Source organism: Anastrepha ludens, chromosome X, assembly GCF_028408465.1.
Source record: "Anastrepha ludens isolate Willacy chromosome X, idAnaLude1.1, whole genome shotgun sequence".
Classification (NCBI taxonomy): Eukaryota; Metazoa; Arthropoda; class Insecta; order Diptera; family Tephritidae; genus Anastrepha; species Anastrepha ludens.
The window spans coordinates 5,333,395-5,350,105 of NC_071503.1; positions in this window are offsets into that span (position 1 = coordinate 5,333,395).

Consider the following 16,711-nt stretch of genomic DNA (forward strand, 5'->3'; position numbering starts at 1 on the left):
GGTGACCCCTGCAAACCCTTTATCTGATCCTGGGGAGGCTGCGCTAACTCATTTACGTCTCAGTGCTCTGACGCTTTCCTCAGCTGAGGAAAGTAATGTGGTTAATTTGGATGCAAATCCGAAAAGTACTACTGCATTAACGGCTACAAAGAAAGCGTCTGATTCGGGAGGCAATTTGGAGGACGCAGACGTGGTTATGACGCAGGTAGCCCCTGCCTGTCATGTCACCACGACTGAGAAAGCCAAATTGGTTCCTGTCCTGGCACCAGTTTCGGTGACTGTTGGGGCTATGGTAAATCAGAGTTCACGCTCAGAAAGTACCAGCGCACCAATGGCCACGGAACAGATGCCAGCTTCAGGGAAAATCTGTCTAATAGACAGAAGAAGCGGCAAAGGCAGAGGAACGGGATGAAGGCAAGAGAAACAATAGGTATGACTACGGTTAACGTAGCTATACCAACTGCCACTCGAACCGGAGTTGCGGTTCATCTGTCTACGTCCACTCCTGTAGCTGAGTCTGGCAAGAGAAACAGATCTGATGATGACTCATCTGATGTGGCCACCTTGACAGATGAAGCGGCGGTGGGCGCACCAGTTGGCACGAGGAAGAAGAAAAGGAGAAGGAAGGGCAATAAAACTGAAACCGAAGTAAGTAACCTTAGACAACAGGTTGTAGTGACTGCAGGAGGAGCCTCTTGCAGCAATCAAGTACCTGGTAGTAGTACCAACGAACCCAGTGGAGCGAGTGCCGTGGGGGCTAAGAGCGCAGTAGCGAGAGCGAAAGCGCGTCCGCCTAGTGATCCACTATTGTCCGTTAGAGGTAACTATGCTAGCGGCATGATGGAGGAGATCTGTGGCGATGGGCATATCCAATTGTCCCAAAAACAATTGGATTTTGTCGACAGTCAAGTCTGGGAGGTGATAGAAAAGTCGAAAGACGTACCTAGATTCGAGCGAATGAGAGTTGAGCAAGGTATATCGAAGGTGCAATGCTCAAACACTCAATCGCTCGAATGGCTGATTTAAACTGTGGCTGCGATGCCAGCGTTTGAAGTATGTAAGTTTTTCATTCGGCAAACGAACAAATTTCAAAAACTGGTGAGGGTGAGCATGCTGATTCCTGGGCCTCCAAGGGAGCCGCATGCGATCATCTCTAGGCTCCATGCCCTAAACGAGGGACTTGATACGAAGCACTGGAGATCATACCACTACATCAAAGCGGGGACGGATCCTAAATATGGAAACTGTTCCCACTTGGCTTTTGGTGTGGATCCAAAATCGTTGAAGGTCAAGCGGTCGAGGTATGGAATGCGCCTATATTTGAATCTGGGACGGATACTAGTTACTGTCCTCGATTCAGATATGGGAAAAGTATAAGGTTGGAATTATGGCTGTCCTTATGACATCAAACATTTCATTTACGGAAATTAACTTGCAGCATAGTATATCGTCTACTGCTCTTTTATGCCGCAGTCAAGAGAAACTGCAAACATATCCGCACATAATATTAATTCAAGAACCGTGGGTGGCTAAAAAACATATACGGGGCTTGGGAGATATAAAGTGACCCCCACTATCCTTTATAGAGAGGGAGATTGCACTTTGTTAGGAAAATTCTGCTATCAAGACTTAGTTGCAGTCAAAATAAGGTATCGATTAGAGGGGAAAGAAGTAGAGACAATTGTTGTCTCGGCCTATTTTCCTTGCAACTCCATTCTCCCTCCATCTACGAGGGAGTTTATGGAAGTTGTAAGATATGCTGAATACATGGGATTAGGTCTAATTGTGAGATGTGACGCATATTCACAGAACACACTCTGGGATAGCACAAAATGTAACTTCAGGGGGCATAGACTCGTGGACTTCATTCTGTCATATCGCTTGGTTATAGAGAACGTTGGCACCAGTCCGATTTTTGTGACCAGCAGATGGCAGGAAGTGATTGATATGACATTATCTAACGATCAAATATCAGATCATATCTCGGGTTGGAAAGTACCCGATAAAGATTCCCTGTGGGACCACCGCTATATAGAGTTCAGGCTTGTGGCCGACACAATCTCGACCCCAGCAGGCCGGAATCCTCGAAAAGCGAATTGGACACGATATGAGGATCTCACTAAAGAGGAAACCCGTGATGTTTCCAAACTCCGGACAATAACTGCGATTGAAGAAGTCACAAACTCATTGGGGTGAACTTTGATCAAGTGCTATAACAAGGTGTGCCCGGAACGTAGGGGAAGAGAGGGTAAGACAGTCCCTTGGTGCAACGCCGAACTTTTGAAACTTTGGAAAACTTCAAGGAAGCTTCTTAACAGAGCTCTTAAAACTCAGTTGGAAGAAGATTGGACTGCCTAACGAAAACTGAGGAAGGAATATAAAAATAAAATTAGATCATCTAAATTGGACTCTTATAGAACTTTCTGCCGTGAATTGGAGGAACGGAAGAGTTCAACGAGGTTATGCAAAGCCCTCCAAAGAGACCGGACGGCTAGGCTAGACTCACTGGCGCTTATACGGACTCAAAATCAGAAGTGTACGATGTTCTCTTTTCAACACATTTTCCTGGCTCCAGGAATGTTGTTGGTCAAAGCTCTATCGATCAATCTGATCATGTCAATATAATTACCAGCAGACGTGATAGGTTTATTGCATGCAGGATAGTTAACGAGGAAACGATAAGGTTCGCCTTCCCGTTATTCGAAAACTTTAAGTCCCCAGGACCCGATGGCATTTACCCAATCATGCTCAAGCGAGGCGGAGAACAACTAATAAGGGCTTTGAAAATAATCTTTATGGCATGTCTTGCGCACGTTTATGTTCCACAATTGTGGCGTTTGCTTAAAGTTGTATTTGTCCCAAAGCGAGGCAAGGACAGCTACGCTTCAGACCTATAAGCCGGACACCGTTTATGCTTAAGGGTCTGGAAGGTATGGTGGAGAAGCACATTAGGACGAGGGTTCTAAGTCGAAACCCTCTCAACGTCAGACAACATGCCTATCGAAGTGGGAAATCTTGCGAATCGGCTCTAGACGAGTGCACAATCGAAAAAGGGCTGGAAACAAGAGAGTACACTCTTGGTGTGTTTGCGGGCATTGAAGGAGCTGTCGACACTGCAACCTTTGACTCTATGTGCTCTTCTATCAGAAGTCATGGAGTAGAAGAAATCATTGCCAGATGGATCCACTCTATGCTATCCAAAAGGCTGCTTACCATGGATAGAGAAAGCGATGAAGGAGTCAGGGTTGAGGTTAAGAAGGGTTGTCCACAAGGCGGTGTACTCTCTCCCTTACTTTGGTGCTTCGTGGTGGACTCTCTTCTTAATGATCTGCAGGAAATTGGACACATCCAAGCCTACGCAGACAATGTGTGCGCATTAATCTCAGGACGATCACTTGAAGTTATATGCAATAAAATGCAGGTAGCTCTGAATAAGATTGAGTATTGATACGAATTTCATTATCTTTCGGTGAATCCTACAAAAAGTACCTTAGTGCTTTTCACTAGGAAACGAAATATGGAAGGTCTGTTACTACCCACATTGAAAGGAGTAACACTGCAACTGTCTTCGGAGGATAAGTATATAGGAGTAATCCTAGATAGTAAAATTAACTGGAAGAAGCACGTCGAGCAGAAGGTCACTCGAAAACTAAAAGTCCTCTGGTAGTGTAAGAGAACCTTTGGCAAGACATGGGGTCTAAGACCCCGGAGCGGTGCACACTGTTCTCGATGCCGGTGGGCAATCGAGTACCTGTCGTTAGCATCGGCAAAAAGTATGATAGAGATCAATGGTTAAGTCCAGACAAGCTACTAACGGGATACCAGCACACTTTCTACACCGACGGATCCGAAACCAGCGATGGAAGCGGATCTGGACACATGGTCCCACAGGACAGATGGTCCCGGTATTCCTTACGGAAGTCTATGCCATCTTCAATGTGGCGTACTGGCTAATTGAAAAAAAGTGGCAGGCAACAGTATTGGAATTTGTAGGGACAGTCAAGCTGCACTGAAAGCCCTTGCTAACCCAAGCTGTTCTTCGAAGTTAGTCGGTGAATGTAAGACAAAACTGAACAGTGTTGCAAAACACAACAAAGTTAGTCTTATTTGGGTGCCTGGACATTGTGGTATTGCAGGGAACGAGTTAGTTGATAAATTGGCAAATGAAGGCTCTGCAAGTATGCCACTAGGCCCTGAACCCTTTCTAGGTGTCGATTCCGCATCGATTCAACTATGGATTGACAACTTCATGATGTCGTTAGTCTGAGTTGAACTCGTGCAGAGTAGCCAAGTGCTTTGTAAAAGAACCAAACAGGAAAACAGCGACCTTTCTCCTAAAACTCAGCAGGAAAGACCTGAGAGTACTGTCTTGAGAATGACGACGCTGCAGAGCATTTTCTGTAGCTGTCCTGCATTTTCCAGAATCAGACTTAGGATATTGGGTTGCGATGCACAGAGTATGGACAAAGGTCATACTCTTCCTCTTCCGGATCTCTTAAAATTCATCAATGAATTCAAGAGATTTGTGGAAGAGTGACCTCAAACTAATTTATCCGTTTTTATCATCCACCTTTTATCTTTCCTATTTCTATTCTTTCTACTGATATCTATCCGGAAGTAGTACAATGATCTACTCACTGAGTGATTGGACTTGCCCAACCCCCCCCCAAATCTAATCCCCATTGATATTATAACAGTCTTTTACATTAACCAAACCCTTTTCGGTACTGGTAATGAATTTTATAGTATTTAGACCCAGAAAATGAAGTGGAATAATTTTATTGTTCATAACCAGTTGATCTTTGTCGTAATCTAATATGGTTTTGTAATTTGTTAATACGTCACTTCCTAATAGTACGTCATAAGTTTCATGAAATTTGCATTCTATTAATAGAATCCAATCGTTAGTATCTCCCAATTCTGGTACTTTGTATATTATTTCAGTTTTTACTGTATTTTGTAGAGTTTTCAGGTTTATTGTGGAGGATTTCATTTTCCATTTTGGATCAGAAAGGCCAGGATTAACTATAGAGTGTGTGGCGCCAGTGTCCACGATAAATTTGAGTTTTCCTTTTATTATTATACGAGTATAGGGTAATTCCCCTGTGAGGCCTGAGATTGAAAATTTTCTAAATATCTATTTCTGTTTACTGAATTTGTCTGACGTTGGACGTTAGGGTTACAAATGATATTTCGACTACTATTTGTTTGGATCATGTTCACGGCCCTAGGTTCTACAGGTTGTTGATTTCAAGGGTTGAAAGGTCGGTATGGCACGTTTTGTAATCTGTGATTGCTCCCATTTTGTTGGAAACTGTCATGCCTGTTGCTTCTATAATTGTATTGAGGCTGCATCACTGGTAAAGAGTTATTTCGCGGGTTATACAATTTTTGGTTTCTTCCCTGGTTTTGGTTTTGTCCGCGAAAAGGCATCTGGTTATGGTAAAATTTTTTGTTGTCATGATCTTTTACTCCGAAAGGTCAGCTTCGGTTCTTTGAGTAGGCGTATCCGGATTGAAACAATATTTCCGTCGCTTCCTCCATGGTGTCTGGATCTCTACATATTACATAGCGTTGTTTTCCTTGGTTCTGTCATCTTTTCCTTAAATACGTCCAGTGCGGTTCTCATACTATTTCTGGCGCACTCGATTGCTGCTGGACCAGACCCAAGTACTGTCACTGTTTTGTTGTTCAAATTCCTTAAGGCTTGTTTGAGTTCGTTATAAAATTCTAGGCAATTGGTTTTAAAGGTTATCCCCTTTAATCTATCGAAAAGTTCTTCTATACTGTGTCTGTTGCCAAAATTGTTTAATATAATCGTTTTTATGTCGGTCCAAGAATGGGCTTGGCAATTGATTTCAATTGTCTCCCGAGGCTTACCCCTAAGCCTACTTTTGATTATGTCCGAAAAGAGTTGTTGGGATGGCGGATCATAAGCTCTAAGATATAATGGACTCTATCTATCAAGTTGAGGAAGGTTTGGAGATCCCGATAATCTCCATTGAATTCCTGGAGGTTATTTAAGTATTTAGGGGGGTTAATAGTAACTGATAGTGGTGTTTGTGGTTATACCATTTTCTATATGTATTTAGCAATATATTTGTAAATTATTCTTCTAACTAATTGAGGTCTAGGGTTGTCAATTTGAGTGGTGAGTATGTATTCGTCAGTGCTGTAACCGTCGTTCGAGTCAAACCATGAATCAGGAAGGTATCTAATAATTTCTGATATTTCTATTTCTGGATCAGAAAAATAGTCTGACTCTAAGTCACTCATATATAATACCTTAAACTAGGCTTACTTTTTTTTGTTTTAAATTTATTCCAAAATTTCTTTCTTTAAAGAAAATTATTCAAGAAAAAAAAAAGAATTTGTATAAATATTTGCTTAGTGCTGCTTAATTTCTTAGCTTCCTCCTTAATAATATAAAGTTTAACTTTTCCTTTTTTTTATTCTTTGTTTCAACTTTCATATAAAACTACTTCCTTCTTCAAATACAATTTGTTTTATGTATCTTTTTCTTAAAGCTGCCTTTCACTTTGTAATTAAATTGTTGTTGTGTATTAATAGAACTTACTTTCTGTACCTTCTGTTGTTGTTTCTTGTCGCAGATGAACGATTTCTGGTTGCTTGCTGTTTTTCTATACCGCCTAATCTATTTCTAGATGATGTCGTTGTCGCGGAAGTCCTCTTTTCTTATAGATGTTGATATTCAGTATTCTTTAATATTTATTGAATATTCTGTATCTTCTGTTGTTGTTTCTTGTTTCAGGTGAACGATTTCCGGTTGCTGGCTGCCTGCTGTTTTTCTGTACCGCCTAATCTGTTTTTAGATGATGTCGTTGTTGCGGAAGTCTTCTCTACTTATAGATGTTGATTATTCAGTATTCTTTAATATTTATTGTACACTTCAAATCGATGAAAACAAATTTTTGAGTTTTAATTTATTACTTATATATATTTTCACTGTTGTGGCAATTTTTAGCGAACAATTTCGCGAAGAAAGTTTTCGGTACCGCACTAAGAAATATAAATTCACTCATCTTCACTTTTATTAATGATAATTGCGGTATCCTACCGAATACTTAATTTATATAAAAATATATTTATTTTCTTAAACAAATTAACAACTTATTATTAACTACTACGATACAAGAAGTCTACAAGAAGATTGGCAAGAGACTGACTAAAGACTAACTAGAATTGTTATCAATTCAAGTCTTTTTATTGAGAAAATATGTCATCTTAGCATTTTCGTAATTAATCATTTTGGTAAACAATTCCAGCGAATTGTTTACTTCTTTTTCAAAATTTCTTTGGTAAACAGGAAATCTAGAAATGCACTTGTAATTTGGTAAACAGGAAACGAAAAAACACTAACTCGCAAAGAAGGTGTTAATGCACTTGCACAATTCCACAGAACTGTTTACCAATTAGGTAAAAATTATAAAAGTGCAACGTGATGAATTTTGCGTGCCAACGAAATAAAAAATATGTTTGCGCGCGTATAGATTAGGTGTCACTATAACACTTCATCTCAGATCTCTGCGACTTCTGTTTTAAATGCTGGTACTGAATCTGTGCCCCCAATTCGGCAGACATCCCAGTGGGAAATAGTAACAAAAAGTAGCAGAAAGAAATTTAACAAGCCTATTCTGATTGGTTCCAATAACAATAATGAGCTACAAGTTGTCCCAATATTTACACCTACACCTATCATCGTTCTCGCCCAATATTAAGAAAACTGATATCGTCGAAGTATGCTTAAATTGAAACTCAGTCCTTAGTATGCTACAAGTTTGTTAAAAAAAATACAGAATTCAATATCCTCAGAAAAATTAATTTTCAATTGAGTGTATCAGAATGCTCTTTTGAAAAGGTGCTCAACGCACCGCCGGAGTGTGTAAAAATCCGACCTTTTCATTTTTTTTTAAACGATTCACCATTGCATCAGCAATAAAGAAATTGTGATCTTAAAAATGGTCAAAAAATTTGAAAATTTACTTTGAAAATGTTTTGGGTTGAGGACTAAATCTGATCAACTTTTAGCGTCTAGCTCATACATGGACTATGATATTTTGTTCCCATCGACACATGGTTAAATGAGAACTTTTTCCAAATGTATACCATGTGTATCGTAAAGACCGTGATGTCTAGAAAACTCGTCTCTGCAGAGGAGGAGGAGTTTAATAGCTCTTCAACTTCTGGATAATCTGCGCGTCTCTGTGAATGGTGGTGCTCCAAATATCTTCATTTGTGCGTCATATATTCCTCCGTCAAGTATTGATACATTGTATAAAGACCATGTGGATAACATTTTAGTTCTAACCTCAAATAATGGCAACATTTGTGCTCTTAGTGACTTCAATCTGAGCAATATTGAAAGGTCTAGTATAGATGATAGTACGGCATTATGTCCAAACAATGTAAGTGGTATATCTGAAACCTATTTGCTTCGTAATTTTTTAAGTTTTGGACTGGTTCAGATAAATAATTTCTCATATAGTCTTTCTCGATTTCATTTTTATTAATGATTTTTTTCTTTATTAGAATGAGTAGACCCTCTGTCTACCCCTGGTCTGCGTCATGTACCACTTATCCTTCATATAGAATTCTATGAGTTTAATGACTTGTATCCTGATAATGTAATTACTAATTTTTGTTTTAGAAACTTTGATTATAATATAATTAATTTAGCAGTTGATATTTTAGATTGGGATTCTTTATTTACTGGGGTTGGAGTTGCCAATTGGTATAATATTTTCAAGCATAATATAAACGATATCTGTAAAAATAAGATATATATATATATATATATATATATAATTGGCGCGTACACCCTTTTTGGGTGTTTGGCCGAGCTTCTCCTCCTATTGGTGGTGTGCGTCTTGAAGTTGTTCCACAAATGGAGATACCTGCAGTTTTAAGCCGACCTCGAACGGCAGATATTTTTATGAGGAGTTTTTCATGGCAGAAATACACTCGGAGGTTTGCCTGCCGAGGGGCGACCGCTATTAGAAAAATGGTTTTCTTAATTTTGGTGTTTCACCGAGATTCGAACCAAGTTCTCTCTGTGAATTCCGAATGGTAATCACGCATCAACCCATTCGGCTACGGCGGCCGCCTGTGATAAAAAAGACTAGTTATAGAGTACCGTGGCATACCAAGGAACTGAGAAAACTTGAAAATTTGAGAAATAAATATTTAAAAAGGTTTAAGTTTTCTTACTCAATCACAGATAAAGATAAATATCTACATTTCTCTAGGAAACTTAAATCTTTGGATAGAAATTTAAAGCGAAATTATATTCCTAAGCTCGAATCGGACATAAAATAAAATCCTAGTTCCTTCTGCCGATTTGTTAAATCCAGGAAATCATGCTCAAGTATTCCTTCTATAACGAAACTCAAGCACATACTTCTATAGATACAGCCAATCTTTTTGTAGACTTGTTTTGTTCAAATTTTCAAGTAGACTCTGATTCAATTCATGAGTGTCACTCGAACATGAATTCCTCAATCAATATTGGCTCGTTAATTTTAATGCTTTTTGATGTTGAAGATGGAATTCGGCAATTCTGATGTAGATGGGTTATCTTCGTATCTGTTTTTAGTGTTTAACAAATCTCTTGACGCCTGGAAAGTAACAACCATTAATCCAGTATTCAAAAGTTGAAATAAAAACAATATTGCCAATTACAGACCAATTGGCAAATTAAAGATATGTAAGTAGCACAGCTATATGCTCGAATAAATGAATCATAAAAACCGTGAATTTGTATAGAGCTGTGATTTGTTGATTCACAATACTTTGGAACTAAGAGCATGCTGAGATGAGCTATGCCTTCGAAAAATCGTTCCAAGTTGTCAGCAGATTTTGCGGCACCTACTTGTCGAGATTCTGCTACGGAAACCACAGCTCTTCTAATATAATATTTTCAGTAATAATAACAACGGGTGCAAGAAATCACAAACTATCTAGGAGCTAATTATACGTCCATTCACAGGTTACTTCGGGTGAAAAGAAAATAAGCAAATATCGCGAAGTTGCTCCCAGTTGATACCTAAAATGCTTCTTATTAAACTTTCATCAGAATATATATCCTTCAGGGTGTTTGAATGCACTTCGCCAAATGGAAACAACCACTGCTCATAACCTCCGAACTTCCACTAAAATGTATCTATACAGCTTTATGATATCAGCAGTGAGGGTGTAGGGATATATAATATTTGAAACCGTAGTCACAAGATATATAGCTCGTTCTGCAGAGTACAGGTAGCATATCATTAAGCGATCTTTGGGATATACTCTTTCCTGAAGCATCGAAGACTAAGCTGAGCTTAGTAGTGGTGTTAACTACGCGAGAAACGTCGTTCGATTAGCAAGAACAGAGGATCAGATCATCTAAGCATAGGCTCGACGTATTTTCAAAATACTTACATATAAAGATTTGGCCATGCCCATTCCGCGAATTTCCTAATCCGAAAGGAAAGAATATATTGATGACGTTTTGCTCCAAACGCTATGCTCCCAAAACCTTTATAATATTGAACGGAGATTTCATGCTGAAATCAACTGATAGCTGAAAGAGAACCCACACGCATCTAAAACATATTCATAATGATTTAAGGCGCGCAGTCACTATGCGCCTATAGCCTATGAGCTAACAAGCCCCGGAAGTCATACATTTTTGGCAGTTCTGCGGGGAGAATGGTAGATAGTGGAGAGGTGTTTAGTACGTAAATGTAGTTGTGAGGCTACAAGTCGTGCATACTGCTATGCCAATATAACAGTACTCATGAGAGTTACCTTTTCACAGGCGTCACCCAGGGTATCATCTGCAAACATTAGACAATTGGCAAACTTACAATGATTCCGTAAATCATTTATAAAAGTACTGAATAACAATGGGCCACAGCAGAATACCGGAATAAGCTTCAACTAAAGTTTTAGAGAAAATAGAAACAATTTTCACAAATAATATCCTGTTATTTGGAAAGCCGGTGAAGAATTCATGAGTAAATCTACCTCCACACGTGTTTTCGACTTTTTACAGTTTTAAAAATGGATCAAAATTTACAACGAAATTGTATTGAAGTTTGCGTCAAAAATGGATTCAATGGTGGGAAAAACTTAGAAATCTTGGAAAACTGTTTCGGTAATGATATGGCTCCATGCGATTTTTTTCTGTTTGATCGAATCAAAAAACCAAAATGAAAATAGAGTTCCAGAAATTATTCGAGAGCCGTATAAAATGATGGCATTAGCGCGTTGCAGGTGATGGAAAGTACTTTGAAGGTCATTTTATCACTTTTGAAAAGTAAGCTCGTATTTTGAATTTTCTGAATTCTTGTATTTTGGGATCTTTTTGATCAAAGTGGTATAGCATTTAGCTGGCTAGGATTGGATCAGAACAAGCAGATTTACTGGGCATGATATAATGTTGGCAGTTACACATAAACTTATTTACATGATTGATTAATGGAATCGAATATTTCAGCTACAGTGCATTGCTGCTGACTGATTACCCGATTTGTAGATGGGCTTAATCGAGCAAAGTTTCCCCAAATCAATAAAAAAATCACTGTCTAAACATTTCTGGAATAACAGGGTCCACAGATAAGAAACGAATAGTTGTGAAGAAAATCCCTTGCTTTGTGTTTTAGTGCTAGGCTTCTTAGGCTTCATAATTGCAAGCCGCACATCATTCCCGCAAGTTTCAAAACTGCTGATAGTTTTTTACGATGAAAAAGTTATCATACTCCAAACTGGATAGAGAACCATTTGTTTCCTTTTAGTGTTAGCAAAATACCAAAAACTTTTGGATCAGACTTAAGTTTCGTTTCCACAGTAAGCATATACATACCTTTTAACCAAAAAGTTATGATGACTATTAAATTCTCTTCTCAACTTCAGAAAATGCAGATGATTAATATCAGATTTGCTTGATTTGTCTCTTCGATTTTTAAATTAAACAGTTTTGAAATTACTTATTCGGTTGGGTACCACAAATGAGATCTTCCGAAAAAAAACATCACAAGAAGCATTGAAATAGAAATATGCAAACAGAGTAGACGTGTTTTTTGTGCGCTGCAGTTATATCCTATTTACTTGTGTTTGTGACCAGCTTTTTTATATAATATAGTTTTTTGCGAATATGCGTCTCTTTGATCACTTTCTAATTCTGCGGCCGTGAAAATAATTTAGTGTACGCTAAAACCAGCCAAAGCAGAAATTTTTGGAAAATTTAAAAACAATTTAAAAAATGACCACCAGAACAACAATGACACGCCAAACGGTATCCACTCCGCAAAACAGCGCGAGCACTCTAACCAAAGCGGAGAAAAAAGGGAGCTCGCCACCTCCTTTCTGGCTTGAGCGGATAGAGGAACAACTCGAGTTGCAGAGAAGGAGTATCATCGAAGAGATTTCGGAACGAGTGAAAACATCTGAAGAGCGAGTAATGCAGCGGTTTGGCGAAATAGCGGCTGAAATGGCGAACCTGCGGAAAGCTGTGAAAACAATGGAAGAACGTGTGGGGAAAGCCGAAGCACAAATTCAACTGAACAGGCAACTTCAGGGTGAAATCGCGGTACTGAAGACTCAGCTGGATGAGTGCCAAAATCATGCCGTCTCCACAGATCTCATCATTAACGGATTGCCGCACATGGATGGTGAGAACATAAATAATATTTTTGGTAGCCTGTGCCATACTCTCAATATGCCAGCGCCACAAATTTCCTCCGCCTTTCGACTGCGTAAGCAGAGCAACTCAACAGCGTCTGCTGTTATAGTTAAATTAACATCTCCTGCTGATCGCTCAAGTTTGCTCAAAACAGTGGCTAATTATTGCAAAGCCAAAAAGCGGCCACTATAACTCTCTGACGCTGGACTGAAAACTGAAGGCAAATTACACATACACGAATGTCTCACAAAAGGCAATCGCGAACTAATGCGTTTTGCAATGCAGCTCAGGCGAGAGCAAAAAATAACAGCTGCTTTCACTATTCGTGGATAGGTGTATGTACGCGTTCGCCCTAAAAGCAAAGCAGTTAGGGTGACTAATATTGAGTGCATTCAAAATGCACTTGCTGCAGCCACCTAATGCTCGTAATTAGCTGCTGAGAATATTTATTATGTGTTTATGCTTAAGCTCTACTTACTCTTTTTATTCTCTTCCTTTATTTTATAGTTTTTCTCTTACCCTCGCTCATCTTGTGCTACTTCTTAATTTTGTCTGTTCTTCTAACTACTGCTTTTGTTCTGTTTATTGTTCTTCTATCTTTGTTTATGCCAAGAATTTTTGCAAATGTTCATCATGACCTCCCTGATTTCAACATATCTTTAAATGGATACAATTTATTGAGAAACGATCGTAAACTTAACAGAAAAGGGAAGGGCGTTGCTGTGTACTGCAAAAAAAGTTTGAAATTTAAACTAATAGCAAAGTCAAATAACTGTGGAAATGAATACTTATTTACTGAAGTATCTGATGGCATGAATAAAATTTTAATTGCATGTGTTTACAATCCTAACAAAAGTATTGCTCTTGATACACTATCCGTCGACCTGTCAGATTTTGTCTTAAATTATGAACGTATCCTGTTGTGTGGTGATTTTAATGTTAACATTTTGAAAAATGAGCCTAGTAGTAGTAAACTATTCGACCAGTTGGCAACAGCAGGACTTTGTGTTGTTAACGGAATTAAACCAACGAGATATTCAAATAACTCCCAACCTAGTCTTCTTGATTATTTTATAACATGTGACTTGTCACATATTCTAAAATTCGACCAAGCTGACTTTATATCTGACCACGACTTAAGGGATTATACGCAGTTATGACTTTCAAAAAAATCGATTTGTTATTGCATTTTTGTAATGTACATATATTCAAAAGTATACGCACGAAATTTGAAGTAGATCTAAGCAATACTTTCGGAGTTATACCTAAATATGTAGAGATGCCTCGGCACGTTTTAAGGTAGGTATTGAAACTTTAAACGTTTTTTTTTCAAAACGGCATTTTTCAAGTCGGTGTACACGATATCTCGAAAACGGGGTGTTTGATCGGTCAACCGTTTTAACTCAATCTTTAAAGATACATTTTCTAGTAATTAATCGTTCCTTTTGTAAATCTGATACTTATTTTCCATTTTATAATCAATTTACGGCCAAATTTTAACGTAAAAATCGAAATCATTTCTTTTAAAAGCTGCCATTTTGTGAAAATTCACTATTTTGATTAGCCGAACGATTAATTACTAGATAATCTACAATAATATATTAACAAAATTTGTTTGGTTTTTGATTTCAGATAATCCAATCCTGAGTTACGATGTACACCGTAAATCGTCTTTTTTTAAAGGAGGTTCCAGAAATCGCCTGCAGCGCGCTCTATAATCAACATTTTCATAAATAAACAATTTTGTTACGTTCTTGAAGGATGCTTTTATAACCGCCAAAAATTTTCAAATTAAAATATTCTGAAGTTTCTTCAGGATAAATCCTTGACAATCCGTCTTTTATTTGCTTCATAACTGCGTATAACCCCTTAATATTTTGTACCTTAGATGTTGTGATGAATCGTCCAAATTTAGGTGCCACCTATGAGTATCGTGATTTTAAAACGTTGAATGTTAATTCTTTGTATTCAGACATGGGTTCTATAAATTGGAATGAATGTTGGTTTCTTAGTTCTGCTGATAATAAACTTGACTTCCTCAACCGTAACCTATCCTCGTTATTTAACATGCATGTCCCGCTTCGTTCTGTAAATGTTTTAAATAGTTCATGTCCTTGGTACAACTCGAAAGTTCGAGCTGCCATTAGAAAGCGCAACAAGTACTATGCTAAGTGGAGAAAAAACTTGACGGATACTTCTTGGCGCCGGTACAAGGAAATCCGAAATGAAACCACTGCAAAAATACGACAAGCGAAACGTTGGTACAGTTACTCAAAACTTGATCCGTCACTTCCAACAAGAGAACTGTGGCGCAACCTAAAAAAATTTAAAATTCATGGCAAGGAAAGTCCCGAATGTGAAATTGACCTTGATGAACTTAATGACTACTTCATTAGTGTTGGCAAGAAAACAAATTGTGCTCCTAGTTTAAAAGAGTCCTCACCTTGTGCTACTCTAAAAGAACAATTTCAATTTATGACAGTTAGTGAGGTAGATGTCCTGAAAGCTTTATCCAAAATAAAGTCTAGTGCAATAGGCGACGATGGTATCTCGCTAAAATTCGTCCGTATAGTCATCCAATATATAATAGGACCCCTTACCCATATAATAAGCCATTGCTTGACTAGTTCATGTTTCGCAGCAGTATGGAAAAAGGCTATAGTTTTCCCAGTCGCAAAAAAGGCAAATGCTATTTATGCTGGTGACTATAGACCTATTAGCATACTGCCCACATTTTCCAAAGTTTGCGAAAACTTGATGGCCACTCAAATTTCATCATTTGTACAGAACAATCGTCTACTCTCTCCACTACAATCTGGCTTCAAACAATGTCACAGTTTCTCGATGCAATGGTTAAAATATTGGACGACATTAGAATTAGTTTTGACAACGGAGAAATGGCTCTACTTTGCTTACTTGACTTTTCTAAAGCATTTGATTCAGGGAATCACAAATTGTTATGTTTGAAGCTTAAACACTATTTCGGCTTCAAAAACAGTGCGGTGAAGCTCATGGCCAGTTACCTTGGAGACAGAACGCAGAAGGTCAAGACCAGTAAATCAGCATCTCAGTCTAGATACGTACACACTGGTGTTCCGCAAGGGTCTATCCTTGGTCCGCGTCTATTCAGTCTTTTTGTCAATGATGTTTTTAACATTTGTCAGTATGTGAATGTCCATGCGTATGCTGATGATATATATTACAATTGTACTTGTCGAGTCGTATTGCTCTCGTTGAAGATTTATGTTTCAAAATAAACAGTGATTTGTCTGCTATTTCTGTATGGGCTAATGAAAACTCTTTATGTCTGAACGCGTCAAAGTCATATGTCTTACCTATATGTAATAGTGTCGTGCATGTTGACAATATCCCCAAATTGTGGATAGGTACAAGTTCCCTTACCTTTATGGATAAGGTAAAAAATTTGGGGTTCATTCTCAACACAAAACTTACCTGTGCTGACCATATAAATAGGGTTGTGGGAAACATTTATGCTACAATGCGTAAGCTGAGAGTCTCTGCAACATTCACGCCAGAGAAAACGAGGCGCAAATTAGTTCTCCAGCTAATTATGCCTCTCATTACGTACTCTGAGGTGGTATACAGCAAACTCGACTCCACATCTTGCCATAAACTGAATGTGGCATTTAATAACGCCACGTGGTATGTATATGGGATTGGCAGTTATGCCATATCTCTGCATGGTGATCAAGGTTACTGGGATGTTGCCTTAATAGTTATTTGTCTGCTAGAAATTGCATATTTTTATGCAAACTTACATTATTCAAGTCCCCGCCCTATCTGACAGAGAAGTTGATACCAGTAAGGTCTCGCAGACACAAAAAAATTTATCGTTCGAAAATTTAATTACCTACCATCATCTAGATTATTTTTCATTAACTCTATTAAAGTGTGGAACACATTACCCGACACTGTGAAGGCTGGACTTAACAGATTTAACTTCAGGGCACAAGTCTATAATTACTTTAAAAGTGTTTGATTGTATTAAATTAGGGCATTAAAATG